This window comes from Microtus oregoni, unplaced genomic scaffold (genome assembly GCF_018167655.1).
Source record: "Microtus oregoni isolate MIOR12 unplaced genomic scaffold, Mior012 000073F_002, whole genome shotgun sequence".
In the NCBI taxonomy this organism is placed as follows: domain Eukaryota; kingdom Metazoa; phylum Chordata; class Mammalia; order Rodentia; family Cricetidae; genus Microtus; species Microtus oregoni.
The window spans coordinates 1,109,468-1,124,717 of record NW_024543982.1 but is presented as its reverse complement, the minus strand read 5'-3'; the positions used below and the strand labels follow the sequence as shown (position 1 = coordinate 1,124,717).

The window sequence follows — 15,250 nt, the reverse complement described above, 5'->3', positions numbered from 1 at the left end:
CACAAGCAAGACACCTGCTTCCCTTTTCCAAACTGAAGAACAATAACAGCAGCAAAATGCTGAACTGCTTTGTAATGATGTGACCTGCATGAACATAAAGAAGCATTCATAGTGTCAGCTAAACAATAACTTCAAGTGCTGCCATTATGTAATGTGAAAAAGAAAAAAAATGATCTTCATATTGCTACATTTATTTATGTACAGTAAATAAAATGTTACAGAGAAATGGAAACAGAAATCCAGAGGCAAAGGAAGGAAGGGCCAACAATCTGTGCAACAGAGATGTAACAAAATACAAACTAAGTATAATCCCTGTATGGTTTGGATCCTTAGTTTAGAAAATTGGCTTTCCAAACAAAGAATTATAATTAAATCCTCTTGCAAATAAAGCATCTTGTCAAGAACAGATACTATGCCTAATAAAAGTCTTGGAAAAATTATATTTAGTCCTTTTCATTAAGGAGCTAACATATATTTTGGAACAAATAGAAACTATGTTACAGAATGAACAACTGAGCAGGAACAGTGTAGGATATATTGTTAACTGCCAATAGGAATGTTTAAAAAGGAGATCAGTAGCATTGAACAAATAAGAGAAATACCTATGTTTATTCTAATTGAAAAGTGTTCACACTGTCTCTCCTCAGAATTACATTCTACTGGAGATTAGGTGTGTGAAAAAAATTCCCGATGCATATCGGTAAAACACTGGACTAAAGGATGGAAAACAGATTTCCTTAACATAAGGGCTGTGAGATGCACTGCAAGGTTTCTTTTGAAATAAGATTTTCAGATAACAAATTTTAATATGTATATGTCTAAAAATGTTCCATGAAACAACCTTTTACTAAAACCATGATTAGCCTTTTATGAATTCCTTCTTCATTTATTAAATGGTTTAAAACAGAACCATTCAGAGTCTTTAAAATAATAATAATCATTCTAATTTAATTGTTACAATTGCACAAACATTAACATTTCAAATTGTACTTTATGGATATATACAGTAATTATGTGTTAGTTAATTTTTTAAATGTAGTCCTAAATATTAACATATATTGTATGTTGACATAGGAAAGAGAGGACATACTGAAGAGGCAAAGACTGGGGGAAGATACTTCAGTGTTGAAAACTGTATGGCTTGAACCTTGCCTGTATCATTTGAAAGATTCTGGGAAACTTATGTGTATGCCTCTGTTTCCTCAACGGTAATGTTAGGTAAATAGTGCAGACTGCCTATTATAATTGTTCTATGGGTAAATGAATTCATTCTTGTAAAGTTTTTGGCCAATGCTAGATTCTAAGTAAATAAAATCTGAATGCTTTTAAAAATAGATAATAGAATGATTAAATATTTCCAAAAGTATTACAGGAGACGATAGTAATGTATTTGATCACCTACAGATTTACAATTTCTCACATAGCCTATCTAGAAATAAATTTTCTAGACTGTAATTGTGTGAGATTGGCTTTTCTTCATCTTTCATGAAAGGTTGAGGGTACAGAGTTGAGTTGTTCTGATCCAGGGCCATTTTGCATCTTAGATGACATTTGGCAACAAGTGTGAAGACACATTAACTTGGAGACAAGGGAGTGAACATTAAGGAGCTTGCTACTGTCATCTAGTGGTAGAGACCAAGAATACTGCAAAATGACCCATAAAGCACAGTGGATCACCCTTTTCCCTCTTCACACACACTACCGCAAACATGGTGTTACAGAGTGGAGAAGTTGAATAGAACTCAAAGTGATAAAGAGACTGTAATGGAATCCATTTCTTTACATGAAAATCAAAAAATAATAAATAAGAATAACAACACCAACCATCAATACTGGTTGAGAATATGTTCTAGATTTATACAGGGAAAACTCAATGAATGGGAATTAACTTCATCTTCTTTTCTTCCTCAAATATCTACTAGCATTTAATAAGCTTAATAAAAAAATTTCAAATTGATGACTTAACACTAACAATGTCCTGTACAAAGTATGTTTCTGAGTATGCATTTAAATTGTGGTGATAGCCTTTATTCTTTGATCAACATCACCTTGCAAGTTAAAGGTATTATGTCCACTCTACTTAACATTCAAAACACTCTATCACTGTCCATTTAATATACTTCTCTTCCTGTACAGTTTATTGTCACTTACTATACAATAAAATTCATCTCACCAAAATAATCTCTATGAGATCAGACCTCTTGCCAGTTTACTGCCAATGTTATTATTATTACTGTTATTATACTTTGACGACCATTGCCTCCCCTAGTTTGTAGATTAAAAACGATTCTGTATCCTTACAGTGACTAACTATGTTGAATGGTTATCTTAAAACCATCAACAGTTCAAGTCCACTTTAAAAGACAAATTTGTACATGAATATATAATTTTATAAATGTTACACAGGTATGCGGTAAGAGGAAGGAAGAATGAATGGACATGGAATAATTCTGGTCAAGCCTCATCTTTTTTAAAACAACAATTATTTTATAACTAAAGTGATAATTGGAGTTTTACCAAAAGCTTTCACGGGTATCAGAATGTTTAGCATAGTTATTGAACTTGTGCTACATATGGCATTCTTTGAACAACAACCAAACAGAAAAAGAAGTAAAACATGTTTTTCTGACCCACAAATGTATTTTCGTATTGTCTCTTATATTACCTAGTATAGACAAAACAAAAAAACCTGACTAACTTGTTTTCAAATAGGTAATTTAAAACATGTAAAGTAGTCTCAAATAAAGACTACTATTTGGTCTGCACTTTCAGAAAAGGCACACATTTTTTATATAACCAAGCAAGCAGAATGTTAAACATACATAAGGTCCTTTTCCAGAAAAAAAAAAACAGACTATCATGTGTAAAAGATTGCAAAGAGGAGACTATTTCATGAGCAAGGAAAAATAATTCAAACACCTACATCATAAACTGGAAAAATTGAGAAAGAATTAGATTAAAGGTAAGATGTAAAATGTCATTTTAAGAAATATATTTAGCCTAGGTTATGTGGATGATAAGTATTTTTATTATATATTATATAATATAGGTATATTATATTGTATTATTATATTATTTTGTCATTTTGGCATATCTGTAAAATGAACTGAGGGCTGCAACATAGACTTGCTTTTAGCTTTACTGAGGTAAAGCTAAAATCTGTCTGCCTATAGAGGATGTAAAGCACGTTTCCAATATTGCATCTCTACCAGGAGCTGTTTAATCATTTCTTTAACTAGGGAAAATTTCCATTTTAATCTGTCACAAATTAAGAGGACCTTGTTTCTCCAACTCAGCAAACAGATGTTGAGTTTAAAATCTTTGGATTTTTTTTTCCTTTCAGTGACTATATGTGTAGAGTGGCTCAGTGGAAGACACAAAGGAGTAGTAAGTTATAATCAAACATCTTACAGTAGTGGTTCTCGATCTTTATAGTGCATAAAAATACCATTGAAGTTTTTCAAAAGTTTATTCTTTAGTCTATGTGTATCTGATTTAATAAGTCTGGGGTTATTCCTGGAAAGTTACATTTCTTATAAACATCAACTTGATATTAACGTGGCTGGTATGAAAATCACAGTTTTACAAAATACTGAGCTGTAAAATAGACATATTTTCTTGGATATAACTATACTACAGAGCTACAGTACTGAAAACAGCCTGGTATATGCATAAAACAGACAGGAGGATCAATGAAACATAATTGAAGACACAAATATCAATACACACACCTACAAACACCTGATTTTTGACAAATAAGCAAAAAAATACAAAGTGGAGAAAAGAAAGCATATTCAACAAATGGTGCTGGCATACCTGGATATCAATATATAGAATGAAAATAGCGTCATATCTATCGTCATGCACAAAACTCAAGTCCAAATGAATCAAACACCTCAATGTAAAGCCAATCACACCGAACCTCAGAACAGAAAGTGGGAAGTACACTTGAATGCATTGACACAGGAGACCACTTCCTAAATATAACTCCAGTAGACAGACACTGAGAAAAAAAATTAACAAATGGGACTTCCCGAAACTGAAAAATTTCTGTAAAGCAAAGAACATGGTAAACAAGAAAAAATGACAGTCTATAGAATGGGAAAAGATCTTCACCAACCCCACATTAGACAGAGGGCTGATCTCCAGAATATACAAAGAACCCAAGAAAATGGCCATCAAGGGAACAAATCATCCAATTAAAAAATGGGGTGCATAGAAAATGGAAGGATCTCCCATGCTCTTGGATTGGGAGGATCAACATAGTAAAAATGGCAATTCTACCAAAAGCAATCTATAGATTCAATGCAATCACCATCAAAATACCAACAAAATTCTTCACAGGCCTTGACAGAACAATAATCAACTTTATATGGAAAAACGAAAAACCCAGGATAGTGAAGGCGAAGGTGTAAGTCACAACAATCCCACACCAGTTTGGAATTATGATTAATAGAATGGTTATTTATTTAAAGGGGAAAAAACTTACAGATCACTGTCCCAGACAACAGCCCTCTGTGCAATCAGGAAGGGAGTCTAGTCGCAGGAAGCAGAGCAGGAAGTAATGGAGAGAGAGGAGAGGGAAGTGGCCGCTTTTTTAAAGGGAGGGAGACCACGCCCCAATGGGCTGGTATCTCAGCGGCTATTGGCTGAATGAGCGGGAGGAGCTCCCACAACAGGATAGCCAAAACAATCCTATACAATAAAAGTACTTCCAAAGGCATTACTATCCTGTCTTCAAACTCTATTACAGAGCTACAGTAATGAAAACAGCTTGGTATTGGCACAAAAACAGAGATGTTGACCAATGGAATCGAATCGAAGACCCAGGTATTAATCCACAAACCTATGAACACCTGATTTTCGACAAAGGAGCCAAAATTATACAATGGAAGAAAGAAAGCATCTTTAACAAACGGTGCTGGCATCACTGGATGTCAACCTGTAGAAGAATGAAAATAGATCCATATCTATCACCATGCACAAAACTCAAGTCCAAATGGATTAAGGACCTCAATATTAATCTGATCACACTGAACCTGACAGAAGAGAAAGTGGGAAGTAGTCTGCAACACATGGGCACAGGAGACCACTTCCTACGTAGAACCCCAATAGCACAGACATTGAGGGCAACAATGAATAAATGGGACCTCCTGAAACTGAAAAGCTGCTGTAATGCAAAGGACGCTGTCACTAAGATAAAAAGGCAACCTACTGAATGGGAGAATATCTTCACCAACCCTGCATCAGACAAAGGTCTGATCTCCAAAATATATGAAGAACTCAAGAAACTAGACATTAAAACTCTAATCAATCCAATTAAAAAATGGGGTAGTGAAGTGAACAGAGAATTCTCAACAGAAGAAGTTCAAATGGCCAAAAGACACTTAAGGTCATGCTCAACCTCCTTAGCCATCAGGGAAATGCAAATCAAAACAACTTTGAGATAGCATCTTACACCTGTCAGAATGGCTAAAATCAAAAACTCCAATGATTGCCTCTGCTGGAGAGGTTGTGGAGGAAGGGGTACCCTCATCCATTGCTGGTGGGAATGCAAACTTGTGCAACCACTTTGGAAATCAGTGTGGCGGTTTCACAGGTTTAAGAAGAATTTAGAAACAACTCATATTGTAAAACATTACTTATTATTGTTTTGTGACAGCGTGTTTTAAGACAAACTGTTGGCAAATCGAAGGCCTCACAAGATGCTATTTTTGTCTGGATACTGATGTTTGCTGTTCTACAGAATTAGTTCCAAATTCTGAAGAAGATACCTCCTTATCTGAACACATGCATGTTTATAACCTTGTTCCATTTTTCTAGAAGTTATAGCCAATGAAATAATTTTATTATTGATATTTCACAGCTGCTGAAAACCTTCCAAAATTTGGAGTATATACAGACCGTGAGTTTGGGACACAGTAGATTATTTATTTATTTTTTGCTTTTTATAAAAAATATGACATAAAGAAAAATATTAATGTTATTTCTTCCCACACTTTGATGGGTAGTTCTTTTTTTGAGGAATAACATTTATTTAAAGTGGCAGGTAAACTAATTATAAATACTAAGGATATGTGAAATAGTTCCTAGTTGATTCACTTAATTATAAAATTAACCAAGAGAATAAATTTTATATTAAAAAGTGAAACTGAGTATAATCAAACTCTCTGCAGAAATATATTCCATTTCCTGAACTAGTTTATAGTCATTTAGAAAATCAGCTAATTGCGTAATGTTTAAAGATATGTCATTTTGAGGATCATACTATACCTACATTTTATGTCATCTGTTAATGGTGATGTAAGTGAATCATTCTATGTTATTAATATTATTTTAAAGACTATCATAATTTCCATTAAAAGACACACAATTTATTTTTGATATCCTCTGGATGAAAATACCCATTAATAAGAGATATAAAATAGGAATAATTCTTTGTATCTATTCTAATAAAAAAAAGGGATATTTAAACTCAATTACATTTATAGTAATGACATCCTTTTGCTGGTTTGTGCATATGCATTGAAAATTGTATACCCTGTTCAGATGAGTAGTATCTTTTGTCAATAATGTTTGTATCCAAGTCTCTCCAAGGTGCATCTAAGGAGCCATAAAACTGGTAGGAAACATATTTCTTTATAGTAGTTTAGTACTCTAGAACATTCAGCTGCAGAACAAAATGTTTCACCATAAACACCTTAAAATCTTTCTAAAAGCAATAACTTTCCACAGTAACAGTTTAAGCAATTTTTAGAATGAGAACAGTTTTTATATACCATTATTCATTAAAAAAATCTTGAACTTTTGCAGGCTCTTAAATTTTTCTGTGCAATGACTATAATAATAAAATTTTTGAGGCAGGGTTTCATGTAGCCCAGGCTGGCCACAAATTCACTGTGAAGTACACAATCACCTTGAACCTGATCTTCCTTCTTCCACCTCCTAAAAACTGGAATAACAAGGAATGTACCACAATGCTCAGCTTAGACAGTGATAAAGATAGAACTCAGGGCACCTTGTATGCTAGGCAAGATCTCTTCCAATTATGTTATGGCCTTAGGCCTTAACAACAAATAATCTTGCTACTACTGAATCATAAATATATGTATAAGAGGTATTGTGATGGTGTCTTGTATAAATTAGTAATAAAAAATTGTTAAGTATTTGTGTTCACTCCCTTACCATTTAAGGTAGTATAAAATGATCATTTATTTATTCTAAAAAGTCATTTTATATTTATATTAGCAAACAATTTTACTCAGTAGACAGTGTTCAAAAACTTCATAACATTTTCCAATTACTGTTTAAAATAACAGTTACAATAACTAAGTAAAACTTCTAGCAGCTGCCTATGAAAAGACTTAAAAATTAGGTTACAAATCTCTCAAAATATTTAAGTCTCTTTACCATCTGATAAACAGTAATTCTTAAATATATCTCTACTTAAGAAGTAATCCAATGTATAGCACATTCTTTTCATTTGGATATGTAAGACACATTACTTTGTAAAGTATAAGTACACCACATTGTTATTTTGAGCACTGGCATTAAACAAAGTACCTGATCTCAATGTCATCACATTTAAACAAATCAATAAATTCCAAAGAGCCTCTAGTTTTACCCATTTTGGAACTTTACCTACTACAAAATTTTCAACTATTAAGTTTGACTCTCATTCACAAAACTTCTTCGTTTCTGCAGTCTTTGAAATAAATGTCTAAAACATAACTCAATTGTTTTGAAGATCTTAAATTAATGTTTCAGGGTTCTAAATTAATTCTTAATCCTTCTATATCAAATTATGTTCTAGATTAAACATTTTCACTACTTCTACACACAGCAACATACCATTCCCCCCTAAAATCCTGTACAGAATATAATATATACAGCATTTTGTATTATCTACTAACATATGTTTTATACATTATTACTTAACTCTTTTGTCCATAATTACTTTTCAGATGTTAATTACATGTCTCTCTAAACATTACACTGTATGAAGATAGAGACCACAATTTTTGCTTTTTTATGAATACTATTCTGCCCTCCATAGAAGATATTAAGCAAATATTTATAGTTTGCTTTCTAGATTACATAGAGTGGGAAGCCATACTAACATTTTAAAAGGCTACATTTGCCTACATATATATATATATATATATATATATATATATATATATATATATATATATGCTTAGAATGCAAAACAATGGTAAGTAGGTCTTAGACTTCAAAATCTCCAAATGAGGCTATGGCCAAATCCATGGCCAATGACCTTGCAGCTGGCACTATTTGCCAAGTCATGTGTACCTAATCTCTCCTTGAGAAAAGTGTGTGTGTGTGTGTGTGTGTGTGTGTGTGTGTGTGTGTGTGTGTGTGTGACTCACTTGAAAACATGTCCTTAAGCAATCCTTTATTTTGGAGTGAGCTAAAGTATTATTCTTTAAGAGTCCATTTTCTGATGAAAGGGAAACTCCCACAAATCTACAAGGATGACTCCAGCTAAGACTCCAAGGAATAGTGAATACATAGCCTCAACTGGCTATCCTCAGTGATCACATTGTTGAATAACCCAATTGTCATCAGAGAGCCTTCATCCAATAAGTGATAAAAACATATGCAAAGACCCACAGTCAAACATTAGGCTGAGCTCAGGCAATCCTGCTGAAGAGAGGAAGAATCGTAGAAGCCAAAGGGGTCAAGGACATCACAAGAAAAACCATAAAACAATTAACCTGGTGTTGTAGGAGGTCTTTTGTTTGTTACTACAAATTGGAACTTCCACATGTGCTAGGTAAATCCACATGAAACCTGAGAAGGCATGGAAAGGCATTCTAGACACTGAAAACCAAAGTTTAGATGGATTTTTTTTTTTTTGGATGGGCTCTGTTTACTGGTGGCAGGCTGCAGATCCTTTAAGAAAGGTCTTCCTGATTCAGCGGTAGCAGAAAAAAAAATGTGTGGTTTTAAAATGGTTTTCTGGGCACTGCTGCCAGCATGAACTCTGATTCTTTTGGGAGATCTGGGTATGGAGCATTTAAATGGGTTCTGTGAGCAGTGGTACAACTTGCTTAATGGCAACATAGACCTGTTTTGTGCATAAAAATGGGGAATGTACATGGCTCTCAGAGGCAGTGAACATGCCCCCATCATTCTGGACTTGGCATAGCTAGCATGCAGGGCCCTATTGTCCCTAGCCACAGCCACTCAGATAAAAAAAAAAAGGCACTTCTGGTCAGAAAATAATTACAGATACACAATAAAGACAGATTCAGACAAAAAAAGATTTCTAAATGGGTCACAGTTTTGTATAAATGTATGTAGGCTTGGGAGAGAAGAAAAAAGTATAGAAAGTAATAAAAAGAAATAATGTAGATTTAAAAAAAATTTAAAAAGTTTTTAAAGAGACAGAGCACTAGCAGTCATAGACTAAAGAAATAAAGAATAATAAGCCACATAAAGATGGAAAATACACACAGAGTTTGTATTATGTATATCATTATGTTTTCTTTAAATTTTTTGACTGTGAAGGAGCTAATTACAGAGAGACACTTCATTGTACGGGCTGCTAAGCTAAACCAACATATATATCTTAAAGGTTTTATTGACTTCAAAATCTGGGTCTAAGGATATGTTGCTTTGGAATAGAGGTTCTGCTTTTGTTTCCGTAAAGGATGAGAACCTGTGGAATCCTTCCAGACTAATGTGATTTGATGGACCAAGAGCCCCCAAAAGGTTGCCGTGAACACCCCCCAAAATTACTGTGCCCAACAAAAAGCAGGAAGCAGTTTGGAAAGAACTATACTCATATTCCTAAATATTTTCTATAAATGTTTGTTTATATTTAAGGGGGGATATGCTATAGAGATGGACACTTTGCATTGGTATGGATCATGGTCTATTGATACAAATTTAAGGTCAAATTTGTTCTATATACATACACATATATATCTCTGCTTTTGATTAAGGTATTGTGTTTGTGCAGCTCATTCAAAAATGTAATGTATAATTAATAAATGTAGGTTAAAAGATAATCTTCTATAATAGTGAAATGTATAGAATGTATAGTCATGTTAGTTAGGTTTTTCTAGATACATAGAAATATATTTCGTTTAGATCGGTATTTTTCAACTCTTTCAGAGACCTTCAGAATATGGCCTTTAAAATATTTTAAGAACTTAGGACTTTTCATTCCTGTGAGACACATTTGCTCCTGGAAGCACTAATTACTTCAAGAGAAAGATGGGCATCAAAGAGGCTTTTTATGGAGTTTGTTAGCCATTTGGGCAAGCAACTGCTCTTGCCTGGACTGCTTGATGAACTGAACATGACAGACCCATGAAGAAATGACTGTATACTTGTCTAAAGGTGAGATGGTCTTTTGGGGTTCCTGCTGCATGAATGAGTCTGCCAGACATTCTGCAGGACATAGAAGAAAGTGACTGACAAACTGTCAATATAGGCGGAACTGTCTTTGAAATTTCGTGCTCCATGGAAAAGTCTTCTGGATACTATGGGCCTGTAGACTGAAGATGGATGTCCAAAGATGCAGAAGAACTTTGGGTGACTGTCCAGGCAGTAAGATGTCTCTGTCAATTTTAAAGTTTTGGAAGTTGCTTACAATGTACTTCCTGTTTACTTAGGTAATATTAAATCTTTCTGAAGTCGTTGACGGAGTTGAAGAATAGATAATTATAGTTATAGTTTTCCTTAGTTATGATAAAAGATAAAGTAGATATAAATATTGCAACTGTAATTCTTGCTTGATAACTGTTTTATTATATGTAGTTACTATGTTAAAGTTAAAACTTTCCTTTTTATTTAAACAGAAAAGGGGAAGTGATGTGGGATTCCCCTCTGTTTACTGTGATTACCATTCATTAATAAAGAACTGCTTTGGGCCTATGGAAAGATATAGCAGAACTGGGTGGGGAAAGCTATGCTGAATGCTGGGAGAAAGAGGGCGGAGTCAAGAGATGTAGCCACTGCCAGGAATAGATGAGCCAGAAACTTACTGGGAAGCCACAGCCATGTGGCCATACACAGATTAATAGAAATGGGTTAAATTAAGATGTAAGAGTTAGCAACTTAGAAGCTAGTGCTAATGGGCCAAGCAGTGACTTAATTAATACAGTTTCTGTGTGGTTATTTTGGGGCTGAGCAGACAGGAACAAACAAAAGGCCACCTACATCAACTTGGCTTATAGGAACTCACAGAGTCTGAACCAACAACCAGGGAGCCTGCCTGCGACTGGCCTAGGCCCTCTACATGTATGGGACCTTTGTGCAGCTTAGTCTACTTGTAGGACTCCTAACAGTGGGAGCAAGAACTATTCCTAAGATTCTGGCTAGCTCTTGAGATCCTCTTCCTCATACTGAATTGCCTTGCCCAGCTTTAATACAAGGGGAGGTGTTTAGTCTTACTGCAACTTGATATGCCATGCTTTGTTGATACCTATGGGAGGTCTGCCCCTTTCTGATCAGAAACAGAGGATAGTGAATTGGTAGGGGGACAGAGAGGAGGTGGAGAGAAAAAATGGGAGGAGAATAGAGGGGGCAAACTCTGGTCAGGATGTGAAATAAATAATTGAAAAAACTTCATTTCCTATGTATCTACCCTTAGCAACTACATACTAGATATGTCAAACTGAAGTATAAACTTATAGATTCAATTTATGTATGTTTTCCTGTTAGGAACAATGCATACAATATAATCTTGAATAATCCACTTAAAGAAAAGACAACTCTTTTTTTGAGCATGGTTTCATTTACTTGTTTTCACAGTACTGGGTAATTGAATGATGGAGGATCATCAGTTTTAAGCAAGCATGCATGACATGAGTTTGAAGGCTGGCCTCTGAAAGCCTGTTTCAATAACACAAAATAAGGATGAATCACAGTAGTATCACACTGTGGATTGTACATACAAATGCATCTATGTATGAATTTAGTTACAAAGAAAACAAATCATCAGTCTTACAAAGCTTACAGTTTATGATTGAATTAATTGTGCAATTCAGTTTTAATGTCAAAATGTTGTGATTTTGACTTCATGTGTTAAGCTCAAGCATATATAAAATCTAAAAACACTTAATTTTTTTTACCAAGCATTAGAGTAAATATGGATTTTTTATTTGAAATACATTAAAGAATTTATATAAGACAGAAGTGTTAGATAAGATTAGCAGATTCAAGCATTCAGTTTTTGCTTTTCATTACTCACACCCTTTTATTATTGTCAATTTTTTATAATTTAGAAAATTTATGATATTTATTTCCTCTACCTTATGAAAAACATAATTTGACTTCTTCGACATTGTATATTACATGGATTAAAAAGATCTTCTGGTCACTACATAAAACAATGCATTTGCACATGAATGGATAGTAGTTTTCAGAATTTTATATTCGTTCAGTGTAGTTCATGTAGAAACATCTTTATCTTATAGAAAATTCACATAGAAGAAAAAGGATGAATCTGAATGTGGTTAAGTAAGATTAAATAGACATGATACAGAATTTTCACCTTTGGAAAATACAGTAATTTAAGCATTTAATTAAAAATAATTAAATCCAAAAATATGTTTTTTAAAATTGTATATAGCATGGTTGAAAAGACTGCACAGTCAGTAAAATGTCTACTTCCTAAATGTGAAGAGACAAGTTCAAGTCCCTAGCAGACATATAAATGTCAGGCACAGCAATACCTCTCTGTAACCATAGTTCTGGGGAGGTAGTGAGAAGAGATTCCTTGACTGGCTTAACAGTCAAGCCAAACTGTTGATTTCAAGGTTTGGTGAAATACCCCATCTCAAAAAAAAAAAAAAACAGAAGGATTGAAAAAGTTATCTAATGCCAAACATTAGTTTCCATGCTCACATTCATAAATAAACACAAGTACTGACATGCACACACCACCCACATAAGTACATACATATACCACACACATGCATACACACATACACACACATACACACACACACACACAATTTTAAATCAGTTCTATCGCTCTGATTTGGGTATACAGTGAATTATAAAATTCTCAAAGAATATAAAACACTTTTAAAAATTATTGATAACAAATGTAGTCTTCTGAGCTTCCACAGCTTTCAAGAGGTTGTTATAGCTTAAAATTAGAATTATATACCTTGATTAGCCATGAAAATAGAATACCATCTGAAGAGTCAATCATCTTTTAAAAACAACCTGTCATGAAATGCCCAAAGTTGTTAAACCTTCATGCCAGAGACAAAGGCGGTTCTCCGCTTTCATAAGAGAGATGAATAACAGCCAAAAATCTCACAGTAGTTATCATGCTTTTACATAATTAAAGCTACAGGGAAGCACTAAAATTTTACCACTTGAAATAGCAGTAACAAATTTGTTCTTGTTTTATGAATTATTAATCACAGTGATAACATATTTAGATTTATATGGTAAAATGATCTAAACTAACATAACAAGAATGAAGATTTATTATTTTTGGAAAAACAAAGTTAAAAAACAGATATGTCTGATTATTTCCCAAAAGATCAACAAATCTTGAAATACAAGCTACAAATGGAAAGGCAAATCAAAAGGGAAAAGTGAAATTATGAATTCATCCTAGAGCTGACCTGTGTTCTAAATCAAGTAAGTTCTGTATTCTTAGAGCCACATTAAAATTTAAGCAAAAAACAAGATAACAAAGTATGTTCCTCATGTACTTATAGATGCCTTTTCTGGAATATGAACACACATGCTTTTCTTACTAAGTAGTTAGATGTTTACATTCTAGACCTATTGGTTTTTTCTCAGTTCTATAATTCAACCAAGGGGGCTTTCCAGCAATTACAGAGCAAAGGGAAGTTTTCTACCATTTGAAATGTGTCCATCATCAACAAGAGAATGTAATTTGCCATGGATAAATGTCATGATTACAACTAATAGTTTACATGTCATTGTAGCTGAATATTTAAGACATACCACAATGTAACAGCACGTTAAATTCTAGAGTCAAGTCTCTTGCCAACTCTAAAATGGTTCCCTCAATTAAGATATCTTCTTCCCTGCTCCCATCCCAACCATCCCATTCCCCCAGGGTCTCCCCATCCTCCCCTCCTCACTTTTCTCTCCCCATCTCCCCATTTCTCCTTACTTCCACCCCACCCCCAAGATCCCAATTTTTGCCTGGAAATCTAGTTTACTTCCAATATCCAGGAGTATGACTATATGATATTCTTTGGGTTCACCTTCTTATTGAGTTTCTCTAGGATCACACATTATAGGCTCACCGGCCTTTATTTATGTCTAGAATCCACTTATGAGTGAGTACATACCAAATTCATCTTTTTCAGTCTGGGTTACCTCACTCAGGACAGTGTTTTCTATTTCCATCCATTTGCATGCAAAGTTCAAGATGTCATTGTTTTTATTTACCGCTGAGTATTACTCTAATATGTATATATTCCACACTTTCTTTATCCATTCTTCCATTGAAGGGCATCTAGGTTGTTTCCAGGTTCTGGCTATTACAAATAATGCTGTGTTTTCAAATGTTTTAGTCTATGACAGAGATACAGCTTGGATCAACGGCAGCAACAACAAAAAAACCCCCACCCTTGTTATGTTATCACATTGTATCATATGGACATTTCATGTATTTTTATTTTACTATATAAACATTACATATTTTCTAGCCTTGATAGAGTGAACTGAATCTTTTAGATTTTACTCAAAGGTTTTATAATACAAACTTATATTTTCTGTTTAAGCCCTGAAGACTGTTGTCTCCCAGCACTAGATTTTAGTGGCATTGTTATATTTAGTTTTCTACTCCTCATTAAATGCAATGATGAAAGAAAATTGGTTTTGGAAGAAAATATTGTTTACTTCATTAGTCTTAAATTTGTTCACAGCTCCTGTTCATTAAATTTAAGACACCCACTCCAATAATCACAATGTCATATTAGGACAGGGCATATGAAATAGTAACATGAAAGTGTTTCTTTAAAGTGATTTATAAACCTTTGGTAGGCAGTACTGTGAATATTTGAAATCTCATGATTTCCTTTTCCTTTCATTAGAGAATCGGTAACAGTTTTTATCAGATCAATTTGGACATGGTGTTTCTATTTAGATCCTCATCCATCACTTAGAGTAATTAGTTTGGCTGCCTCCTTATTATGATGATAACCATGACACTAGCTCTGACTGCTCATGGCTTGGTCCTTGCAGGTTCCAGATGCATTAGCTGTGATATAATCAT

General features: G+C 33.9%; 1 protein-coding gene across 1 annotated transcript in view; it reads right to left on the bottom strand.

Moving 5' to 3' along the window:
- Positions 1–15,250, bottom strand: part of LOC121441091 (dachshund homolog 2) — a 504,032-nt gene that overhangs the window by 19,608 nt on the left and 469,174 nt on the right. The gene's annotated exons all lie outside the window — the stretch shown is intronic.